The following is a 24894-nucleotide window of genomic DNA, read 5'->3' as shown; positions in this document are numbered from 1 at the left end:
AGCTGTCCCTGAGGTCTTGGGGGGACGCCAGGATGCAGTAAACTAATTCTCAGGGGCCTGATCATCCTGGGGTGTTTGGGCTGAGCCAGCCAGGACAAGCCGGGGGGTGGGTGGGTGGATAGGGGCGTGGGGGGTACCTTCAGGAAACGATACTCAGTCTAGTGCATGAGTGGTCATAGACTCGTTCCCAGGTGCAGTAGGGTGCTTTTCACAGCAGGTCTTGGGAGGATAGCTCAGCGGCAACGTGCTCACCTTGGAAGCAAGACGACGTGGAGCAACACAGGTCGATTCCTGGATCCGCGCTTAGAAACCTCTGGGTATTGAGCGCGTTATAAATAACCTATCATATCATATCTACTTTGCTTTACAAATACATTAGGTTATAGATTTATTGAGCCTTTAATTTAACCCACTTATAAAAGTTTCACCAAATTATCTGTGCACCTGTATATGGCACAGACTCTTTGCTGAGATTGTGGGTATCACCCCTTTACTATGAAAAGAAAATGCTGAAAGGGCATTTACTGCACATTCGGCAGAAAAAAAAGACTGAATCCCATAATAGCGAACAAGGGGAGTGGGTGTTGCGGGGGTGCCCCCCACTCCCGTTGTATGGTACAATGAGTTCAGGGGCTGCAGGGGTGTCCCCCACATGTATTAGATGGATGCCGGCAAAAAGTTAAGTTTGGAAGAAAAAAAAGGAAAAAAGTACCCTGCAACGGAAGTCCCTACCCACTTTTGGGATAGGAAACTTCTGTCGCAGGACTGAAGGGCGAGTCGCGGCACCAGAGAGAAGGTAAGTAAGCAGACAAAAGGTAAGTATGGCTAGAAGAGCTGCGGGTACGGGGAATGCAGGAAAGTGTATCTCTGCGCCACTGTTTTCAGATTCGACAGGTAAGTATGGTTAGAAGGGTTGCGGGTAGGGGGACTGCGGGAAAGTGTATCTCTGCGCTGCCTTTTTCAGATTCGACAGGTAACTATGGTTAGAAGGGTTGCAGGTCGGGGGACTGCGGGAAAGTGTATCTCTGCGCTGCCTTTTTCAGATTCGACAGGTAAGTATGGTTAGAAGGGTTACGGGTAGGGGGACTGCGGGAAAGTGTATCTCTGCGTCGCCGTTTTCAGATTCAACAGGTAAGTATGGTTAGAAGAGTTACGGGTAAGGGGACTGCAGGAAAGTGTATCTCTGCGTCGCCGTTTTCAGATTCAACAGGTAAGTATGGTTAGAAGAGTTATGGGTAAGGGGACTGCAGGGAAAGTGTATCTCTGCGTCGCCGTTTTCAGATTCAACAGGTAAGTATGGTTAGAAGGGTTGCGGGTAGGGGGACTGCGGGAAAGTGTATCTCTGCGCTGCCTTTTTCAGATTCGACAGGTAACTATGGTTAGAAGGGTTGCAGGTCGGGGGACTGCGGGAAAGTGTATCTCTGCGCTGCCTTTTTCAGATTCGACAGGTAAGTATGGTTAGAAGGGTTACGGGTAGGGGGACTGCGGGAAAGTGTATCTCTGCGTCGCCGTTTTCAGATTCAACAGGTAAGTATGGTTAGAAGAGTTACGGGTAAGGGGACTGCAGGAAAGTGTATCTCTGCGTCGCCGTTTTCAGATTCAACAGGTAAGTATGGTTAGAAGAGTTATGGGTAAGGGGACTGCAGGAAAGTGTATCTCTGCGCCGCCGTTTTCAGATTCAACAGGGGACTGCAGGAAAGTGTATCTCTGCGCCGCCGTTTTCAGATTCAACAGGTAAGTATGGTGTGAAGGGTTACGGGTAGGGGGACTGCAGGAAAGTGTATCTCTGCGCCGCCGTTTTCAGATTCGACAGTTAAGTATGGTTAGAATGGTTACGGGTAGGGGGACTGCGGGAAAGTGTATCTCTGCGCCGCCGTTTTCAGATTCGACAGGTAAGTATGGTTAGAAGGGTTACGGGTCGGGGGACTGCGGGGAAAGTGTATCTCTGCGCCGCCGTTTTCAGATTCAACAGGTAAGTATAGTAAGAAGGGTTACTGGTAGGGGGACTGCGGGAAAGTGTATCTCTGCGCCACCGTTTTCCGATTCGACAGGTAAGTATGGTTAGAAGGGTTACGGGTAGGGGGACTGCGGGAAAGTGTATCTCTGCGCCGCCGTTTTCCGATTCGACAGGTAAGTATGGTTAGAAGGGTTACGGGTAGGCGGACTGCGGGAAAGTGAATCTCTGCGCCGCCGTTTTCAGATTCAACAGGTAAGTATGGTTAGAAGGGTTGCGGGTAGGCGGGCTGTGGGAAAGTGTATCTCTGTGGCACCATTCTCAGATTCAACATGTTCATTTTTGAAATTACGGGGCGCGCAGTGATCACATAGATCCCGATCGTGTTGCTCCCTCACCCGGATGGGATGTGCTCCACAGCTGAGAGGCCAAGAGTCGGACAGTCCCAGTTTCTGCCTGCTGGATCTCGCTGCCAACGACTGGTCTGTGGGCATTATAAAGGGCCAGTCAATTCCATCATACCAAGACAGATGCTTTTCCCACAATTTTTAGCACTACTGGCACCCATGGCTCTGGCTATGGGAGGAGCGGGAAACAACCGGATTAGCTGTCCCTAGTGGTTCAGCCAGTCATGCATCGAGCCCCTGGCGGAAGCCTACTAAAAATAATCTAGAGGTATCCAGAGCGAATGCCCTACCGTGGAAATAGAAAGCGATGGCCAAATATTTAAGAGTGTGTGCGTGCGCGCGGGCGGGCGGTAAGGTAGGAAATAGGCCGAAACAAAACGGATCAGTACACTGGCACAGTGTGTTTTACCGAGCGCTGTTCTGTCCCGCTGGCCAAACCGCCGGGGGTGGGCTAGCACGCCAGGCCCCAAGGGAGCCCTGCGCTCTCACGCATAAGCAAGCTTCAGAAGACTTGTGGGACTGAGGGCCTAATTCTCAGAAGCGTTTTATAATGGCAAAACCCCACTGTAAAACGCTCTGTGAGCCAGGCCTGACATTTTAACATAAGCGGTCAATGGCAAAACAGTGCAAACTTCACATATGGTGGACACAAGCTTAGACAGGCCGATAGGGCAATAGGCTCATGGCCGAACCAAAAACGCAAAATGCTTGTGTGGGCCCGTTTTTTGGGTTAAAGTGGGACACTTTTTTGGACAATGTGGGCTAGTTTGATGTGTTACTTCAATATGCGACTAATAGTTTTGACCAGTGTTGCTGAGTAAATATTCATTAAAATGCACAATTTGCATCACATTTTTATCAAATAACTCCCCCCTGGGGTACTACTCAAACAGTGTGACAAAAGGAATGAATTCCCATTTGCCACTGTGGCCCACTTTTTCACTGGTGCCAGAGACAATGTTATGCCCCAGTCGGACCCTGGGTGGACATGCTCCTCTCTTCTTGTTGAGGGTTCTTGGGGTGCCTATGTCACACATGGCGATTTGTGCCCCCTTAGATTGGCTCTTCAAACGGTTACGTATTCCTTGTGATTTACAGACATGTTTCTGTTAGGGTGAGTATTGAGACAAACGATAAGTGCAGAAACGTGCATTACTTGCTCAAAAGGAGTTCGTGCTAAATTAGTATCACAGACATATTTTAAATGCAAAATTTGGTCTTTTTTGTGTTCCCAGAATGCTCTTTGATTTTAAGCAAATCACCAGGATTGTGTTCCTTGAAGAGCCAGGGGTCTGCTTGACTTGCAGACCCACACAAATAATCCTCCCCCACCCCCTCTTTCTTGGTAGAGGTTCCCAGAGTACATGCTTTCCATTTCCAGCCCGGTATGCATGGTGGTGTGGGGGTGTGGGTGGGTGTGTGTGTGCGTGTGTGGGTGTGTGGGTGTGTGTGTGCGTGTGGGGGTGTGTGGTTCCCAGGGAACAGCTTTTAGCCCAGTGGGATATGCCACATCTCCAGAGTCTTTGGGCCCGATTGACAGAAAGGTTTCATAATGGTGCAACCCATTGGAAAACGCTCTGTGAATCCGGCCGACTGTCTCCTGGTTCTCACACCACTAAGGGTCCCCAGCCTGGCCCTAGGCCTGTCAGGACCACGTTAGGCATCGGTGAGTGCCAGCTCTCTTCCTGTACTCGCACGCTACGCCTCGCTTTGCGTGACGGTTGTGCGTCGCCAGCGCAGTTGCGCCTGGGGGGGGGTTTCTGCCTACGCCTCGTCAGCTGGGAATGCAATTCTCTCAGCATAAGTGCTGTTACCGAGACGTGCTGAGGTCCAGCTAATGGGGCATGCACTTTGCCTGTGGCTGTAAGGAAAGAATGTACATTTATCACAGGTCTTATAAAAACATGAAGAAATCCCAGTTGAGCTGAACTACTTGTTGTCGCAACGCTCTAACAGCGATGAGTGTGCCGGCTGGTTCCAAAACATCGATACTAAAAAGTGTGACAGCTCAAACCATTGAGCAGAAAATAAAATACGTCGAAATAAAGAGTGCAACATATCCAAGGAGCCATGATGAACACTCCAGAAATAATTGGATGCAAAAAATAAAGTATTGGGTGAGAGCTGGAGGGTCAGAGGCACCCTAGGTACATGGTGGGTAAGCGTGGTCTGCAACTTGGGACTCCCCAGACGTTTTGGACTACGGCTCCCATGATCCTTCATCACTGACTGTGCTGGTGAGGGCTGATTGGAGCTGTAGTCCAAAACATCTTGACAGCCAAAGATTGCAGACCCCTGTTCTGCTCTAATGCTGCACCAACTAACTTTATGAGGACAAAACATTGGATCAAAGTGAACACAATACGGTACATACAAAAGCCCATGCGTTGAATGGAGTGTTGAGATTCTTCAGTATTTTGATTAATATATGGTCGATACTATGGTAAACGTTATTTTACTCCACAAAACCCAAAACAGGTTCAGGTTTTGAATCTTGCAGAATGATCTCCCAAATCCAGCCTTGTCTATTGAACCTAAAATAATCAGCAAAATGGATGATCAAATATTGATGTAGTCGCAAATTCAGATAACTTGAATCCCAAAAGTCGCACCATGCTTGGTTTAGATTCCAAATTAGAATTTGGACAGCGGTTTCTGAGTGCTACAGGGCCAAAGTGAAAGGGTGATTGGTTAGTTAGAATCTTGACTAAACAATGGACTTGACAAACTCATTACTCCACAAGTCAGTAGCCATTCGGTATTGGCCAACCTGAATTGCGAGGCTTATTGGCTAGCATTGAAATGTAAGCCACCGTTCAGTCATAGACAGGAATTGAGAATCAAAATGCAGAGAGTATGTTATCGTCAGATATTGGCAAAGGCGGCCATATTATGCTAGTATCAGTGCCACACTTAAGCAATAGCCCGACATTGTGAGTATAGTTAATACGACTGATTACGGCTAAAGCAATGGTTGCAGGTCGTTATCTCTCAATAGTGCTCGAGGAGGGGGGGTATTACGGTTATTAGAAGGCCGGCAAACTGCCAAGATGCTAAGGGCATGTAAAACTAGAACACAGAGGCAAGCTTGTGGGCAGTGGAATCTGTGAATGAAATAAAAATAAACAAACCTGGCCTTCAAGCAGAGCCCCTCTTCCATTTCCATGGCCCTACGAAGAAGCTGCCGGAAGGCTGGGCGAGGCCAGAGTGGTGAGTGGAGACCTGAAGAGTGGCATCACTTGAGTAGTGACACACAAGGGGAGGGGATCAGTGGCAGCGGGAGGGAGAGGTTTGGGTGGGGAGGGTCGTCCAGGAAGAAGGCCACCGCACAGCGCCAACCCACAGCATGGAGCACGGGCTTAGATCTGTACATAAAGCCTGCAAATAAAGTCCACTGCACTATGCCCGTGGCACAGACCACTTAGAAACAGACTCCTCACAGTACCCGGATTCTTCTGCATTGCACGCACACTGCAACACAGAGCAAAACTGACATTCATTTCCCCTCCCCCCATTAATCTAACCCCAGCCCCTCTCTTTCAGAGCTGCCAGAGTACCCGGCACCCGGAGACCATGCAAATAACAGCAGTGCACAGTAAAAATCCCCGTAGCATAACTTTCCTCCGCAGCTGATTGGGTGCCCACCAATCCCCGGTGGCGGCACTTAGACTATTGTGTGGTACGCATCCTCGTTCCTGAAACCGAGGGAAAGGGCTGCTTTTTGAAGTGTAAAACACTGAGGCTTGCCTCTGTGAAATCCTGATAAAGGGTTGGAATCTTTGCATATTTCTTTCACATCAAATCTTTTTATTACTGGGCTGGGGAGACACAGGTGTGAAATGGAGAATCCTAATGGCCCCTTGCCCTGGCAATTCACTGCGAAGAAGCCATTAGCATTCCAAAGCCCCCCATTCTGTGTGTATGTGCCACAGTAAAGGCCTGCACCCCATAAGCCTGATGTGCTTCCAGCTAGTCTGTGATGTGTCTAAATTGACATGAAAGCAGCGAGGGAATAGTGCAGACACACGTGCACATTTCATTTACAAGATGCTTGTGTGAAACAATCCTGGGATGTGAAGGCAAGCAGGACAATACACCGATGTCTGGTTGTCTTGGGCAGGTTAGAAAGTTTCAAGCATCAGGGTGTTATCATTTGTGTATGTACTCCTTGATTTCAGGAATAAGGGGTGTTTAAAATTAATGGTGGAAAGGGGGTGTTTTAACGAAATGGAGAGGAGCGTGGGTACAACTTTAGACTGAGAGTGCCACCACCATGCACCTATCCCCGGGTGCTGCTAGGTGCATTTAAGGCTGTTCTCTCTCAGTATCGTATTGTGATGTACTGCCTCCTCCCCAATACAGGTCCATATCATTGTTTTTGCTCCTCATTTCATCTTTCCCAATTGAGTCCCGTTGATCGTCCGACTCGCATGATCGTAAATACGGGTCGACTCTAGAGCGAATATCTTTCTATGGATTGGAGTTGACTTGCTCCACACTGACAGCACCCCTTTTTTTTTTCAATTTTCAGGATATTTGCGTGAGTTGGAGTTGTGATTTGGCGTGTTGATTCGCGCCAGCGGTGGCTGAATTATTTCAGTGGCGGTTGTGAACTTTTCCAGTACACAAGCGGCTGAGGGCCTGATTCATGGAAGTGTTTTATAATGGCGCAATCCCATAGGAACACGTTCCATGAATCACGCCAAGAGTAGTGGGGTAGCCCCAACCAAACCAAGGAGACTCCAGGCAGAGTTCTGTCCCCAAGAAATGCTTTTAAAGAACGTTCTAAAATGGTGCATTTCAAATGTTTCTGTAAGGAATTGGGCAAAATGCCATACTATTTAAAAACATCTTTGTAGGGTAAACATGAACCAATCCAATAGATGCCAGGCTACCAAGAGTGCACATGGGCATTTTTAGCGAATTTCTATCATGCTTTTGGCCACAATATATGCCAGCATTCTGTCAGTGGAAAAACATTCTAATGCTGGCTGCGCCCCCCACTCATTATGCACTAGCCCCTCTCGAAGCTCACTTACAACATAATACATGACTGTTATGGCCCAGTCCCGTAGGGCAAAACAGGAAGAGCAGGGTTGGGGTCAAGGCAGCCCTACACCCCGCTGCTCGTAGTGATTTCACAATTGCTAAAAATGCCACGAAATCAGACGTTTTTATTAAAGAAAGCAAAATCATCCGTTTTTGCAAAAAACACAAAATTTGCATTTTTGAAAAAATAGTTACCATATGAGGAGGAAAAGAGAGAAGGACCAATGGGCCAGATGGGTGTGATGGGCAAGAGCACAGAGGGTAAGCAGTGGGCATGAAAACGGAGAGGGAGCAGTGGGCCAGAGGAGGGAGCGGTGGGATAGAGGAGGGAGCGGTGGAATAGAGGAGGGAGCGGTGGGCCAGAGGAGGGAGCGGTGGGATAGAGGAGGGAGCGGTGGGATAGAGGAGGGAGCGGTGGGCCAGAGGAGGGGGCGGTGGGATACAGGAGGGAGCGGTGGGATAGAGGAGGGAGCGGTGGGATAGAGGAGGGAGCGGTGGGATAGAGGAGGCAGCGGTGGGATAGAGGAGGCAGCGGTGGGATAGAGGAGGGAGCGGTGGGCCAGAGGAGGGGGCGATGGGATAGAGGAGGGGGCGATGGGATAGAGGAGGGAGCGGTGGGATAGAGGAGGGAGCGGTGGGACAGAGGAGGGAGCGGTGGGACAGAGGAGGGAGCGGTGGGATAGAGGAGGGCCAGAGGAGGGAGCGGTGGGCCAGAGGAGGGAGCGGTGGGATAGTGAAGGGAGCGGAGGGCCAGAGGAGGGAGCGGTGGGTCAGAGGAGGGAGCGGTGGGATAGAGGAGGGAGCGGTGGGATAGAGGAGGGAGCGGTGGGATAGTGGAGGGAGTGGAGGGCCAGAGGAGGGAGCGGTGGGATAGAGGAGGGAGCGGTGGGATAGAGGAGGGAGCGGTGGGCCAGAGGAGGGCGCGGTGGGCCAGAGGAGGGAGCGGTGGGACAGAGGAGGGAGCGGTGGGATAGAGGAGGGCCAGAGGAGGGAGCGGTGGGCCAGAGGAGGGAGCGGTGGGATAGTGGAGGGAGTGGAGGGCCAGAGGAGGGAGTGGTGGGATAGAGGAGGGAGCGGTGGGATATAGGAGGGAGCGGTGGGCCAGAGGAGGGAGCGGTGGGATAGAGGAGGGAGCGGTGGGATAGAGGAGAGAGCAGTGGGATAGAGGTGGGAGCGGTGGGCTAGAGAAGGGAGCGGTGGGATAGAGGAGGGAGTGGTGGGATAGAGGAGGGAGCGGTGGGTCGGAGGAGGGAGCGGTGGAATAGAGGAGGGAGCGGTGGAATAGAGGAGGGAGCGGTGGGCCAGAGGAGGGGACGGTGGGATAGAGGAGGCAGCGGTGGGATATAGGAGGGGGTGGTGGGCCAGAGGAGGGGGCGGTGGGATAGAGGAGGGAGCGGTGGGATAGAGGAGGGAGCGGTGGGCCAGAGGAGGGAGCGGTGGGATAGAGGAGGGAGCGGCGGGACAGAGGAGGGAGCGGTGGGATAGAGGAGGGCGTGGTGGGCCAGAGGAGGGAGCGGTGGGATAGTGGAGGGAGTGGAGGGCCAGAGGAGGGAGCGGTGGGCCAGAGGAGGGAGCGGTGGGATAGAGGAGGGAGTGGTGGGATAGAGGAGGGAGCGGTGGGCCAGAGGAGGGAGCGGTGGGATAGAGGAGGGAGCGGTGGGATAGAGGAGGGAGCGGTGGGCTAGAGGAGGGAGCGGTGGTATAGAGGAGGGAGCGGTGGGCCAGAGGAGGGAGCGGTGGGATAGAGGAGGGAGCGGTGGGAAAGAGGAGGGAGCGGTGGGCCTGAGGAGGGGGCGGTGGGATAGAGGAGGGAGCGGTGGGATAGAGGAGGGAGCGGTGGGATAGAGGAGGGCCAGAGGAGGGAGCAGTGGGCCAGAGGAGGGAGCGGTGGGATAGTGGAGGGAGTGGAGGGCCAGAGGAGGGAGCGGTGGGCCAGAGGAGGGAGCGGTGGGATAGAGGAGGGAGCGGTGGGATAGAGGAGGGAGTGGTGGGCCAGAGGAGGGAGCGGTGGGATAGAGGAGGGAGCAGTCGGGTAGAAGAGGGAGCGGTGGGCCAGAGGAGGGAGTGGTGGGCCAGAGGAGGGAGCGGTGGGCCAGAGGAGGGAGCGGTGGGATAGAGGAGGGAGCAGTGAGCCAGAGGAGGGAGCGGTGGGCCAGAGGAGGGAGCGGTGGGCTAGAGGAGGAAGCGGTGGGCCAGAGGAAGGAGTGGTAGGCTAGAGGAGGAAGTGGAGGGCCAAAGGAGGGAGCGGTAAGCGAGAAATAGATTGGTGGATCAGAAAGCAGAGAGGGAGTGGTGGGGCACAGAGAGATCAGTGGGCCAGAAAGCAGACAGGGTGCGGTCAAGCAGCGAGGGATCGTTGGGCCAGGAAACAGACACAGAGCAGTAGCCAGAATGCAGAGAGGGATTGGTGGGCCAGAAAGCAGAGAGGAAGCAGTGGGCTAGAAAGCAGCGATGGAGCAGTGGGCCAGAAAGCAGAGAAGGAGAATTAGGCCAGAAAGCAGAGAAGAATCAGTGGGCTAGAAAGCAGAGAAGAAGCAGTGGGCTAGAAAGCAGCAGAGGATTGGAGCAGAAAGCAGAGAAGGAGTGGTAGGCCAGAAAGCAGAGAAGAAGCAGTGGGCTAGAAAGCAGCGACGGAGCAGTGGCCCAGAAAGCAGAGAAGGAGCGGTAGGCTAGAAAGCAGAGAAGAATTGGTGGACTAGAAAGCAGCAGAGTATTGGGGCAGAAAGCAGAGAAGAGCTGTAGGCCAGAACGAGGGAGCAGGCTGCAGATTAGGAGAAAGAATGGGGGTAGAGCACTTAACACAGAAAGAAAAGATGCGACATGCAGAAGGAGTGAGAAAGATTGAAGGACTGTGGATTGCAGGAAGAACTGGGGAGCATACATTGCGAGTTGGGAGTGTGGCAGTGGCTTGGGAGTGTCAGTTGTGACTTGCAGGTGTGATAGAGGGAATGAGTATTCAAAAAGACTGTCATGGTGAGAGGTTTGGGAGTGCAAGTTGTGATGAAGAATTAGTGAGTTTAAGAGTTATTGGTGAGTGGGAGGGATGTTTTTTTTTAGAGCATTACAAAAGGGGAATATTTGCATCATTACAACTGATACTGATCAAGAAAATTAATTATATAAAATAGGCACACACGGCACACCCAACATGTAGATCAAAACATGCTGCGAGCCATGCTGAGGCCCCCCCCCCACAACTCAGCAACAAATCAAGGGTCGCGCCACACTCTGGGCCGGCCTAGATTATCACACTTGCGTAATACGCACGAACGTGCTGCTAAAGGGGTATGCCGCACACTGCACTAGGAGAAAGATATAAATATGTGTTTTAATATAATATACAGCACACTTTCTGAGCAAAATTGGCTAAAAAGCCAGAGTGTTTGCAATTGTTTTATAGGCTAACACCAATCCAATAGATGCAAGTCATCAACAATGCACACAAACATTAATGCTTTGCTATTAAAAATGCCATGCCACAACATGTCCAACTGGCTGCACAATGTAGACCAGTGTAGACACGTAATAACAATATAGTAAAGCTTGCCAGGTCACATTTAGACATATCTAGACTAGTTGCATCAAAATACCAGTCGAAGCAATAACACTCATCAAGAAGAGTACACACATTCAAGCCCGTGTCTCTGTGGCAACTAACAACACGGCCAAAGTCTTTAAAATCTGAAAAGAACTGGTAAATCCTGTTGCGGTCTTTACCTCTCCTGTTCCCTCCAAGGCCCTCTGCATGGCTCTGCCATCTCACTTCTTCGCTAAAACTCAGGACATCCTGTCCTCCATCTCCTCTTCTCCCCCTTCTTCCTCTCTCGGCCCCCCTTTGGCCATCTCTAGCTCTCTTCCTCCTTTCTCCTCTTTCTGTCTGACAACACCTGACGAGGTTTCTAGACAAGTCCGATCTATGAAAGTGTCTTCCAAACCGGTGCTCTCCTGCTGCACCAGAACCATCAAGAACCACAATGACACCCTCGCTCCATCCTTGACAGATTTCTGTAATCACTCTTTCGCCACTGGAACGTTCCCCTCTACCGTTAAGCCATCACTTATGCACCCACTCCTCAAGAAGCGGTCTGCCGATCCTGCCTGCCTGGCAAACTATCGCCCAATCTCCATCACCCCTCTCCTGGGCAAACTGTTGGAAAAGCTGGCCATCCCCCAGTTTACACTCCACACGGAATCGGTTGGTTGTCTCCATGACCATCAGTCTGGCTTCAGAGCTGCCAGAGGCACGGAAACTGCTGTCCTGAACACCTGTGAAGATTTGCTCTCTAACCTTGATTCCAGCATTCCTTATGTGCTAATCCTCCTTGATCTTTCCTCTGCTTTCGACACGGTCAACCATGCCATCCCGATCAATCGACTCCATGAGAACCCGGGCATCACAAATCAGGCCCTCGAGTGGCTGACCTCCTTCCTCTTGGACTGCCCCTCCCAGGTCCAACTTGGTCCCTTTCTCTCAGCTCCATCCTCTCACTCTGGTTTATCAACCTTTAAATGGCCCCTTTGGCCCACCTGATTTCTACATTCTCCTCTAACTTTCAGTGTTACTACAACAGCCTCTTTCTCAAACTGCCTTCCTCTACTCTCCAGACTCTGCAACTAATCCAGAACAGGACTGCGAGACTTATCCTTGGCCTCAAGCCCAGGGACCGTATTTCTCCAGCCCTGAAATCTCTCCACTGGCTCCCAGTTGATGCAAGTATCAAGTTCAAGACCCTTTGCATTGTGCACAAGGCTTTCTGGGCCCGGGGCTCGCACTACATCCAACGCTCTCTTCCAAAGTATCTTTCTTTTCAAGCCCTTCGCTCAGCTACCTACAACTCTCTAAGGGTTAGACGCTTCTACAGGCAGAGAGTGTGGGGTAGGTGGGGTAGGTGGGTAGATCTCTCCTCTGCGGGTGCCTCCCTCTGGAATAGTCTCCCTGCCCCCCTCAAACTTTAGCCGGACCACCTGAAGTCCCGGAAGCAGCTCAAAACCTTCCTCTTCTCCTCTGCTTTCTCACTCTCCCTCCCCTGCTGTCCTACCTGACCTACCTGTCTGCTGTACCGACTGGTTGCTTGGTTACCCTCCGAGTCTCACTGAGTCGAGACTCTTTCTTGATCAGTCACCCTTGCACTGCCTCTGGGCCTACCATGCACTCAGGGGCTGTAACTGTAACCCTACAGTCCCTTGTTCTCCTTGCACTACCCAGAGTCGCGCTGCCCTGGCTGCACTTACTCAGAGCATTGCTGCCCTGTTTTTCCCTTACCTCTCCCTTGCACTTCCCCCTCCCTTTCCCCTTGCACTTCTTGTTCTCGCACTTGTACGATCTGAATGACACAAGGCCTAGTAAGATCGTTTGTCTTGTCCTCCCTCTATCTTCCCTCCCTTGTTTTGTTGCGCCTAGAAACACTTGTGTGCAGGCGCGTTACAAATGACTTATATCATATAATTTGATCAGAGATGCCCAGAAAAATATACAATGCCGCGGTAAGAAACGGCTAGACTGGCAGCACCAAAATGGCAGTCTAGCCAGGTAATTCACTTAGCAGGACTGCTTTATCAGAAATGCTCAGTTAAAAAAAAGTCATACCAATCTGAGGAATTACTAGACTGGGTGCACCAAAATGCCTCTCTAGCCACTAACATCACATATCATGATTGCTTAGCCTGGACATGGACAGGTATTATGATTTGTCGTACAATCCTGCCCCCCCACACATCCCCTCTCCCTCCCACCCCAACCTCCAAAATCAGCTCCTTGGCCCAGAATTGCCTCTGCGTCCCTCTTCCTTGCCCCAGAGCTTACGGTTGAGGCACCTTGCCTCATAGGTAAGAACTGGGATGAGGAAGAGTGGGACTAGGAGTAATGCAGATTACAGGTAGCTAAGTCAGGTATTATCTCCATGTACCTCTACCTCATCCCAGTACTTGTGTATGAGGCAGAGTGCCTTATACACATGTACTGTCTCATGCACACTGGGACGAGGAAGAATAGGGCTAGGAGTAAAGAAGATTACCAATAAGTAATCCAGGCATTAAACATTAAGTAAGTTTACCGGCACTGTTGTTTCCGGGCCGGCATATTACAGCTCTGCGGCCGGTTGCCGTCCTGCCCGGCAGGTCACACCTGCCGGGGAGAACGGCACCCACCAGCATAGTTTTCACGGAAGCACTGGCACCGTTATTAACGGTGCCGGTACTTCTGTGGTCCCCATTCCCAAAGAGTCTGATAGGGCTTTATGGAAATGGGAACTTAGAATGTGCCGCCACCTGACTTCGCAGACCGCCAGGGTTGTTTCCCCCGGTGTTACCAGGAAGTCGGGTGCCAGTAAATCATTACGGGTCTGGCGGCAACCTGCTGATAGCACCGGCCGGTTACCGCCAAACCCGTAATGAGGCCCATCATTTCTTTTTGAAGTCACTCTGGCTTCATAAAGAAATTATTTCCGTTAAGGACCGAACCATAACAGAAATAATTTCTTTGTGAAGGCAGAGTGACTTCAAAAATAACTATTTCTTTTTGAAGTCATAGGGCTCCCCCACCCCATGACATGGAGGCCTTCAGCCTAGGGTCTTCCATGCCATAAGAAGGGCGCGGCCCTCAGACTTAAAAAAGAAAGTTTCTTTTTGTAGTCACTCTGCCTTCATAAAGAAATTATTTCTGTTACAGAAATTATTTCTTCATGAATGCAGAGTGAATTCAAAAAGAAAAAAAATATTTATTTTTTTCTACAGTGGGGGCCCCTCCCAGGACATGTGCTGGCGGGGCCCCCTGCAATTCGGGGGCTGTGGGGCCCCTGTTACACCAGTGTACATTTAGAACAAATAAAAGTAGCTGTTGAGAGGGCAGAGCCCTGTAACCAGCGTCTAGTTGTCCCAGGGATTTGCACGCTTTACAAATGACAAAATAAATAAATAAATAAACCTGCCTGGTTTCTATCATGAAGGAAGAGTATGCTGCAGTGAGTGCCCGTGAGACTGGTGATGAAGAGCAAAAGCCAAAGGTTAAAAAGGGAAGTGGCCGAGAGGTGCAGGCGTGTCAGTTGGAGGAGTGCTGGCTGAGGCGAGTCGAGGATGGGCCAGTGGGACTGTCTACCTCATGACTCCTGATTTCTTTTTTCTTGTATTTACCTGTAATTAAGAAGAAGACAGTAAGTCTTTCCTTTTGCAACATGGACTCTGGGAGTGTTCGTTCAAAATCTGCTTCACAGGGCAATGTTCTGGATGGTGGACGGGCCTTCAAATCCAAAGGTAGGGCTGGCCATTGCATCAGGCAACCCATGCTGTTGCCTGGGGCGGCCCTGCTAATGGGCATGTTGACCATGGGTAAATAGGGTCATGTTGGTAAACGGGGTCCGTTGAAACTATAGGCCAAGTAAGTTAAGTCCGAACTATAAGAGAAGCTGCACTCTGCTCTCAGCCTGGTGATAGTGGCGCAGGCCCAGTGCCTTGTTTCAGGTGTACTTGCTTTGCTGCTGCATGTGCTAACGCAGCATTTGGATACCAACAAGACAAGTCCATGGCAACGCTGGCAGCCATGCGGTAGAACATGGACATGCTCGGATGCAGATGTTTAGGAAAGCATTATACCTTTCAAAAGAATGTCTGTGTGTTTTATCTATGGAAAATATCTGCGTGCTTCGGTTAGATTCTTTGAGATGGGGTGTGTGGTGGGAGGGGCGCAGCATGTGCATGCCTTTCCAGTAGTACTGGATAAGCTGGGAGGTGCCTGCTCGGGGAGTCAGTGGAACCCTTTAGGATGCATCCCTTTTGGGGTTGGAGGGTGTTCCAACTAGCAACGCGCGTCTGTGTGTGTGTGTGTTAATGTTTATTTGTAAAGCACCTATACACAAGGCAAGTGTTTCAAAGCGCTCAAGGAGAGTGGGAACATGGGGGAAAAACAACAGTCGTTCAGAGCCCTTGAAATTCTGAGCGTTAGTAGTCTGCACAGGCAGAGTAAATGTAAATAATACGGTTAACAGTTGAGAACAGCAAATAGGTCTGACGACGATTCTGCAGTTTTTACAAGTGCAATTAGGAGTGAAGACAGGGGGAACAGACAGAACGATCTTCAGGCAAGATGCATTCTGATTGCGCAAGTGCACAGACGGTTACAGGGGAGGGGGGACAAGTCCTGGGGTGTCCAAGTGCACTGAGTCGTTGGAGACTGGGCTAAGTGCAGAGAGACCAACTCTCTTGGGTCTTTGCTCAGTGCAGTGCTGATGAGGCGGGTGCAGGGCCCGGAGGCAAGTGCGAGGGGACTGGCAGTGGTGCCAGGCACCTGTGAGACCCTGAGGTACACCAGGCAGCCAGTCAGTAAACTGTATGGAAAAGGAGGGAGAGAGGGAGAAGCAGAGAGATAGGTTAGCAGGATAGCGGGAGAGAGAGGGAAGAGGAGAAGAGGAAAGTCTGGAGGAGTTTCTGGAATTTAAGGAGATCAGGATAAAGACACAGGGCGGCAGGGAGGCTATTCCAGAGGGAAGTCCCTGTTGGGGATAAGGATCTCCCTCCAAATCTCTGCTTGGAGAACCGGCTCACTCGCAGAAGGTTGGAGTTAGATGAGCGAAGGGCTTGGGAGGGCCAGTATTTAGGTAGGCAACATTGCAGATAGGTAGGGATTATTTAGGTGTGTGCAGCGTTATATGTTCATAAATCCAACCTTTTGTTTGCAGACATTCAAGCCAATAGCACGTCTTGCATGAGTGTTTGTGCAATTCCTAACCATCGGTGCATGACTACATAGCTCTATGCTTTTGATGAGTCACCCACCATTGCAAAAGGTCATTCACACGCCAAGGCCCTTACCCGCCCATATGTTTCAATGGCCTCTCACCCACCAAAAACAAATTCATCTTTTTGCACCTGCCAAGGACTCAAAAGATAGAATGTATGTGATCACTGCACCGCCCCGTAATTCCGCCGACTCAAATGTCGACTCCAATTACGGCGCGGCGCAGTGATCAGATAGATCACTTTTGCCTGCATGCCCCGCAATCCTCCAACCCACACCCCCCCACTTACCTTTACTGCGGCGCACCTCTGTGCGTGCCGCCGACTGCCTTGTACCCCTGCGGCATCTGTTCCTCCCTCTTATGTGGGTGGTGCTGATGCCGCTGGGTCCTTTTTAGTTTTTATTTTTTTAATTTCCTATCCCCGCTTTCAGGTAATGGTAAGCGGGGGACACCCCTACAACTCCCGAGCCCCATTACACCGACTAAGGGGAGCAGGGGACACCCCCGCAATCCCAACTCACCTTAGTCAGTACAATGGGGGTCAGGATTTTTGTACTGCACTCAGGCGCAGTATTAGTAAGGTCGCCACAATCGTGGCGACATTTTGGTATGATTCCAAAAGATATGGGTTTGGGAGCATTTGCTGGTAAAACTGTACAGTTGTGCGTGTGTATATTTGATTGTGTGTATGTTCGTTACAGGGACTTCTCTAGGCGTAGGGCACATGTGAGCACATGTCAGATGGAGGTGGCCCATGCAGGGCCAGTCCTACTCTTTGTCCTATGCAGTTAACAAGAACTTGGTGGGACAGCGATACTTTGGACTGGCTAGCAAGGGGTGGAGTTTCTTGGGATTAACAGGCAGGATGTGGATTTTGGGAGCATTCTTGCTGTTTCTACCAAAATTGGCGGGAACAAGCGCAAGAGCGGAAGTGGAAAAAGAGGAAGCATCGTTGAGGGGGGCGTGTTTTGAAGATGAAGGACCCTAGGGATTGGTGGATTGGACAATCAAACACTTGAGATGTGTTTATGGGATTTGTAGTGTTGGAGAACAAGTTGACTTTTGTTTTTCTCTTCTTGCTGCTGTTGGACAATTAAAAGAATAGAGAAATGCGCAATATTCACCTGCATGCCGTTAATAGAATCCTAAAGTTCCGTGGTAAATTGAAACAGACATAGTGAACTGCATGCCTTCCCGCAGGTCAGTGGAGACGGGCTTGTGCCTTTCTAATAAAACATGTTCTAGGCCTGTTGTATACAGACAGCATCCCTGGACGCCTTTGGCCCCATCTACCAGACCCCATATTGGGCTCCGCTGTGTTTCAACCAGTCTAGAACATGTACATATACAAAGCGTGACAATAGTGCACTGCAAGGTTGTGCTGTTTGTGCGACTATACTTACTGCAGGGAAATTGTTGTGGTCAAAGGGATCACTCAACCTTTTTTGTTGCACAGTATGTTCACATAGATTAACCATTTTACTGTCTATGTATGTATATATATATATATATATATATATATTTCAGTTTTCTTGTACCTTGTTAGCCAGTGGGAATATAAATAGTGTTGCTCCGAAAAAGACAAGATGATACCTTAATTAGGCTAGCAAAATCATTTATTTGCAAGCTTTCGCAAATTTTCAAATTACTTCATCAGGGATAGGAATAGAATCTGAAAATGAGGTTGCCAGACTATAGTTAAGGTGAGCATCAAACTTCCATAGGAAACTCGAAATATGAATTGCAAATAACTTTTGATTCAAATGATGGATTTGGTTGAAATTGTGCAAACAAATTTGTACTTGGTGGCCCCCTCCAGACTGGAAATTTTGGGAAGATCCATTAAAAAAGGAAAGAAGTTATTAAGAAAACAATAAACTGCAGTTTCAGCCTAGTCCCCGCTCATTTTCCCATAGAGAAAAAGTCCAATGTTTGCTCAAGCACACCGTGAAAATTGCTGGATGGAATTGAGCCAGGTACGAAACAACTTGGGCATGAAGCAGTGACCCGATTTCTAGGGGGTGGTGGGATCTGGGGTTATTGCATCCAGTAGTTTACAAACTATTTTACGGGAAAGGGTCCCCCCTGCTACCAACATTATAAGGATATCTCCCATGGAGCATTGCAGCAGAGAGGCTGACAGGATTTTCAGAAATGAAAAAGCAGCAATTTTTCACAAAAATTCTATTGCTACTAACTTTTGACTTGCGTGATGGATTTGGATGACGTTTTCAAAATGAAATGTTTGTCAAGGGCCCGCCAAACTGCACATTTTGGGAACAATATGTTATGAAATAAAAAGGTTATTAAGAAAACAAAACGCTACAGTTTTCAGCCCATTCATTTCCATCTTGGCAGGCCTGGGGCTCCTCTCAGCCTGCCTTTCTTCTCCAGCTGATGGGACCTCGAGGCGGCAAGGTAAGTCCACTTATGCTCGTACTCCACTCGTGCAACCATGGGCACATCAATATGGCCGTCGCCTTTGTTGGAGGCAGTGAAGTACCTCATCTCTAAGCCCGGAGCCCACCTGCAGCCATGATTGGCTGTGTTTCACATCTTGAGGCTAATCAAGGGAGCTGGCGAGGCGAAGTCATCCCCCTACTCAATGCCCACACACGACCCCTATCTGGCCTGTCTGGCCGTGGCCCCCAAGCTGCGTGTCATTTTGCTGCTGTGCCTTGCTTTATTTTGGGCTGCCCTCAACTTCAATCTGAAGCTCATAACACTGAAGGTAAGTCTTCCCCCCCCCCCCGACCCCCCGTGCTTTGTGTATGATCCACCGCACGTTTGCAGCTCCAACCCTCTGTTGCAAGGTTTTTGTTGCGCTGTTGCGGATCCGCCTCTGATGTGCACATGAGTATCCACCAGTTCATCCACTAATCAACACATTCTAATCTGCTATTTCATCTACTGGCACTCCTCGTGCATGCGTTCTGCCTGGACCTGGTCCACTCCATTGCACTCTGGCCTGCGCTGATCCTCATCTGTACCAGACACTCGACTCTGATCTCCCTGCATTCTAAGACGAAGACTGAACTCCTCATTCTTCTCAATGTACCAGACTGTTCAGAATCCTGTTGCCCTTAACTAATTGTTGTCACTTTCCAGGTCTTCTAAAACTCCATGTTGGGTGCTCTAATTTCTGCTGCCGTGATTAATTGCTGCCATTTTTCCTTACTTATGAATTTCAAATCTGGGTTTTCTTACATCGAATGCTCTTGCTGTAATGTTACTATTTCCTGTACTTTTGAATTTAAAATGTGGCTCTCCTTACATTTGCTGCCCTTGCTGTATTGTTTAAATTTCTCTGTACATTTGAATTTCGAATCAGGGTGTTTTTACATCTGATACCCTTGCTGTATTGTTGATATTTCCTGTGCCTTTGAATTTCAAATCTGGGTTTTCTAACATCTGCTGCTCTTGCTGAATTGTTGATGTTTCCCTGTACATTTGAATTTTAAATCTGGGCATTTTTACATCTGCTGCCCTTGCTGAAATGTTAATATTTCCCTGTACTTTTGAATTTCAAATCTGGTGTTCTTAAATCTGCTGTCCTTGTTTAAACTCTGCTCAATTGACCTAATTTATCTGTGCCTGTTTGGCTGCTAGGCCGCCTGGTGAGTTCTTTCGTGCACAGTGCAGTTCTCTGCATCTCTTCCACCTGGGTATCCTACTTTACCCACCACCTATGGTGCTCTCCATCTCCCCATCTACTCTAATTGCTACTCTATTACATATCCTCCCTCTCTTTCGAAGCCTGGAAGGAAAATGTTTAAGAAGGGTCTCCTGGTCTCTAACCCGGGTCTGCCCATTGCTGACACCTATGTTAAAGCTTCCTCCAGGCAGACTATTGCTGATATTCTCTTTGTCGTTACCTGTCCAGACGTACCGACTCCCTATCTGGTCTATGTCCTCTCACCTTTCTCTTCTTCTCACATTAATGGTGGAACCAGATGGGAAGTGCTCTTGGCTCACTTCCCATCTTCCAGGTGCATTATTAACCTCTACTGGAATAGCACTATAATGGCACAGGGCTCTCAGCCCAACCTGCTCCTTCTTGACAGGCAGTCTTCTGTCTCTCGTTAACTTCCTCCCTTCTCCTCCGGATGCCACACCGCTGGCCTCCTTGCCCCCACTGATGGGAGTACCTTGCACCTGTACCCTGCCTTGGAAGACCTTTAAAAGTGGCAACCAGCTTCATCTAGCTACCCTCGATTCTCGCTCTGCTGTCAAACACTCTCATCTGTCACCTCCTTGAAGACTTTGACCTCGACTTCCTCGCTCTCACTGAGACATGGTGCAATGCCAGCTCTGTCACTGATTTTAAAACTCTCGTGACTGAGGGCTACAAGATTCTCTCCAAGCCCAGGTCTAACCGGTCTGGAGGAGGAGTGGCCCTTGTCTACCCTGAATGGGCCCCATCTTCCATCATACCCACTCAATCCTACTCCTCCTTTGAATGTCTTGTCTGCAAGCTTTGCATCTCTCCTACCCTCTCGCTCACCCTTACTACCATCTACAGGCCTCCTGGGCCAATCCCCTCCCTTCCTTTCGGAGTGGGCCGACCTTGCCTCCTCGCTGCTGACCTCTTCATCGAAGTTTCTCCTCATTGGAGACTTCCCGATGCAGCCATGCCACACTTTTGCAACCTCTGTGACTCTCTCTCATCATTCTTCCCTCCAGCCTCTAACCCTCTCACTACTCCTCTCTCCTGGTCTGACCATTCTCTCCTTTCCTCCTATCAGGAGCTCCTGAGCTCCCTGGCTAAGCCTCTTCCCGCACTGCCAGTCTCCTTCTCCGTCACTCGAATGATGAGTGAGGCACAGTACTTGCTTTTGCTGCCTCCTTCACTCCCCCACTCCTATTATTCACTCTCACACTGACTCAGCTCTTGCTAACCTTCACCTCTCCTTCTCCAACACTCTTGACATCATTGCCCCTGCCATGAGGATCCATATGAAGCCTGCTTCCAAGTACACCAGTTGGTATGATTCTGACTTAGCCTGCAAAGTTGCAGAAAGGAAGTGGCTGGCTTCTAGCACATCCCCTGACAAACTGGCCTGTTGCCTGCTTCAAACGAAATACAGACTTTGTATCGGCTCCAAGAGACAGGTCCATATCCAATCCTGCATCTTTAGGGCCACGAACAACACGGCTGACCTTTTGAAAATCTGCAAGGAACTTGCCAATCCTACTGCAGTCTCCACTTCCCCTCTTCCCTCTCAGGCCCTCTGCACAGCGCTGCCCACCCATTTCACAACCAAAACTCAGGTCGTCCTGTCCTCTCTCTCTCTCTATGCCCCTCTCTCCCCCATCTCCCCTCAGGTCTCCCCCTGCTCCCCCTCTCCCTCTCCTCTCTTCTATTCCTTCTTACCCATAGCACCGGATGAGATCACCAGGACAGTCTGCTCTATGAAAGACTCCTCCAAACAGGTGCTTCCCTGCTCCTCTAGAACTATCAAGGACAGCATTGCCTCTCGCTCCCTCCTTGACTGAGTTCTGTAACCATTCTTTTGCCATTGGCTCCTTCCCTTCACACATCAATCACTCCCTTGTTCACCCCCACCTAAAAAGCTGTCTGCAGACCCTTCCTGCCCAGCTAACTACCACTCTATCACCACTACCTCCTTCTTGGGCAAACTTCTGGTGGAGTTTTTTTTATTTAAGTAATCTCCCAACTAATCCATCATGAAGTACCTGTTGGTTCAGCAGTCTGCTTTAGAGTAGCCAGAGGCACAGAAACTGCTCTCCTGAATACCTATGAATACCTATGATGACGTGCTCTCAAATCTCAACTCCAACTCTTCTTCCGCCCTTATTCTCTTCGATCGGTACTCTGCCTTTGACATGATCAACCATTCCATTCTCATAAATCATCTCTGTGATACTCTGGGCATCACAGACCGGGCACTGAATCGGTTAACCGTTGTCCTCACAAACTGGCCTTCCCAAGTTCAACTGGGCCATTTTCTCAACTCTTCCTCACTCTTAACTTGCGGCGTCCCCCAGGGCTCTATCCTCTCGTTGGGGCTTTTCAACATTTACCTTGCCCCTCATGCCCACTTGATCTCCACCTTCTCTCATCATTTCCAGTGCTATGCTGTTGACACACAGCTCTCCATTAGCTTCCCTCCTCTTCCTTCTCTCCTTCCTCTCTGATTCCCGAGTGTCTGACTGCTATTCAGGCATGGTGTGCTGCTAATGATCTCTGCCTTAACACCAGTAAGACTGAGATCCTTCTCATTGGGACTCCTACTCCCTCCTTCCCTCCTACACTCTGGCTGCCCTTCTTGGGCCCCCTTCCCTCAGCCTTGTGTGAGGCTAAAAAGGTGGGTGTCATCTTCAACTCCTCTCTCCGTCTCACCTCATATTGCTGACCTTGCAAGAAGGCCTACATTCAGCTTCACCTTCTCAGCTCAGAGGCATTCTTCCTTTCCTCACCTTGCCCCAGAAACTCCAAGTCTCCAGAGGCGTGGTTCTTCCATGGCTTGATTACTGCAACAGCCTCTACCTTAGTATCTCTTTCCTCTCAGCCCTCTTCAACTAATCCAGAATAGGACTGCAAGATTTATCCTTGGCCTCAAATCCAGGGACCGCATCTCTCCAGCCCTAAAATCTCCCCACTCGCCCCCAGTGCAAGGATCAAATTCAAGACTGTCTGCATCATCCACAAGGTTTTCTGGGGCCTGGGTCCTCGCTACATTCAACTCTCTCTCCCTAAATACCTCCCGGCTAGAGTCCTTCGGTCCTCTAACTCCAACTCTCTGCAGATCAGACGTTTCTCCAAGCAGAGAGTGAGCGGTAGATCTCTCTCTTTGGCAGGAGCCTTCTTCTGGTATTGCCTCCCTGCGCCTCTCTGACTTGAGCCGGACTTCCTTAAGTTCTGGAAGCTTCCTTTTCTCCTTCTCCTCCTCCCCCCTCCCCTGCTAGTCTCCTCCTGCCACAATGACTGGATGCCTGTGTCCCTAAGGAGTCTCTCTGGATCAGACCCTCCTTCATCCAGTCTTCCCCTCTCACCCCTTCCTACCAACACTTGCCCTTGGGCACCCTTCCCGGGCTAGCCTTCCTATGCTCATCATTCCCCTCTCACCTTGACCCCTACCCCTTGCTCTCCCTGGCACTTGCCCTCCTGGGCACCCCCACTTAGCACTTGCTGTGCCCCTGGGGATACCTCCCTCCAGCACTTCTCCCTCCCTCACCATCTCCATATCCCATCCCTTGTCTTCTTCTGTCCCCCCCGCACTTCTTGATAATGCACATGCACGATCCGAATGTCACAAGGCCTAGTAGGACCGTTATTGTTGTTTCGCCTCTGCCCCCCCTGACTGGTTTGGGGTAAATCCATTTAGTAGTTTTAAAAATATTTGACAGAGAAGGGGGTGCCCCCTGCTCCTTAAAACCTTTGCAAAAGCCTTGGTGCTTTTTCTAGCAGAGAGGCTGAGCGAGGCTCATAACTTTCGACTTGCTGGATGGATTTGGATAACATATTCCAAACAGTTTATCAAGGGGCCAACAAAGTTTTGTGAACGATTCAATAAAAACATAAATACGCGGTTTTCAGCCTACTCGCATTATTTTTCCCATAGATGAAAGGGGCCGTTTGTGAACAGCTGTAATGTGAAAACTGCTTTGCAGATGTGGACCAAATAAGAAATAATTTGGGCTCAAAGCATTCACTTAATTTCCATGACTGGTTTGGGGTAAATTCATCCAGTAGTTTTTAAAATATTCCACAGAGAACAGGGTGCCCCATGCACCTTAAAACCTTTATATATTGTTTTTTTTTTGCAGCAGACAGGCTGAGAGAGGCGAATAGCTTTTGACTTTCTGGATGGATTTGAATAACATCTTCTAAACCAAGTGATTGTCAAGGGGTCCCCCAAACTAGAAATGGTGGGAACAATTCGTCAAGAAATGGTGGGAACAATTCGTCAAAAAATGAAAAAGTTATTAAGAATGGTGTGAATAGTGTATAGTGGCTACAGCATGTATAGGGGGAACATGTACAGTGGACACGGCCAAAGAAGTGGCCTGGTGGTGTTTTGAAATATACAGTGGGCGTGGCCAAAGGCCGTTCTCACGGCTAGTGGGCCTAAAGGATATGTATAGTGGCCACGGCTGAAGACCCTGGCCACCTAGTGGGTGTAAAAGAAACATATTAGGGGAACATATACAGTGGACACAGCCAAAGGCCGTGTCCACTGGCCATGGCCAAAGGCCATGACTCGTGGGCTGTAAAAAAACAATGGTATAACAAAACTCTTGATATTCACTTGAAAAACTTAAACTAAAGGGCAGCTAAGTTGATCAGATTTAACGCAAAACAAAACCCTAAAAATTCACTGGAAAAACTTTAGTTAAAGTACAGTTAGGTTGAGCAGATTTAACGCAACAAAACTCTTGAAATTCAGCGGATGTAGGAAGTCATGACCAGCGTAACTCGGCGCGCTGCTGTTGCAAAGCCCATGAGCACATACATATCATAAGAGAAGGGATTCACAATGACATACACAATGGCATTATGGGGGACATCAACAGGAGTGCGCCGAGTTAAGCTGGTCATGACTTCCCACAGACGCTGAATTTCAAGGGATTTGTTTAATTAAATCTGGTCAAATTACCTGCACTTTAACTGAAGTCTTTTCAGTGAATATAAATATATATATACATTCAAATTCCCATAGGCAATCAATAAAGTCCTGGCAGTGAAAGGGTTAGGGTAAAAAATATTGTGCAACATTTTCGCACATCCAAT

This window comes from Ambystoma mexicanum, chromosome 14, assembly GCF_040938575.1.
Source record: "Ambystoma mexicanum isolate Mex_15411 chromosome 14, UKY_AmexF1_1, whole genome shotgun sequence".
Classification (NCBI taxonomy): Eukaryota; Metazoa; Chordata; class Amphibia; order Caudata; family Ambystomatidae; genus Ambystoma; species Ambystoma mexicanum.
Note: the sequence above shows the minus strand (reverse complement) of the source record.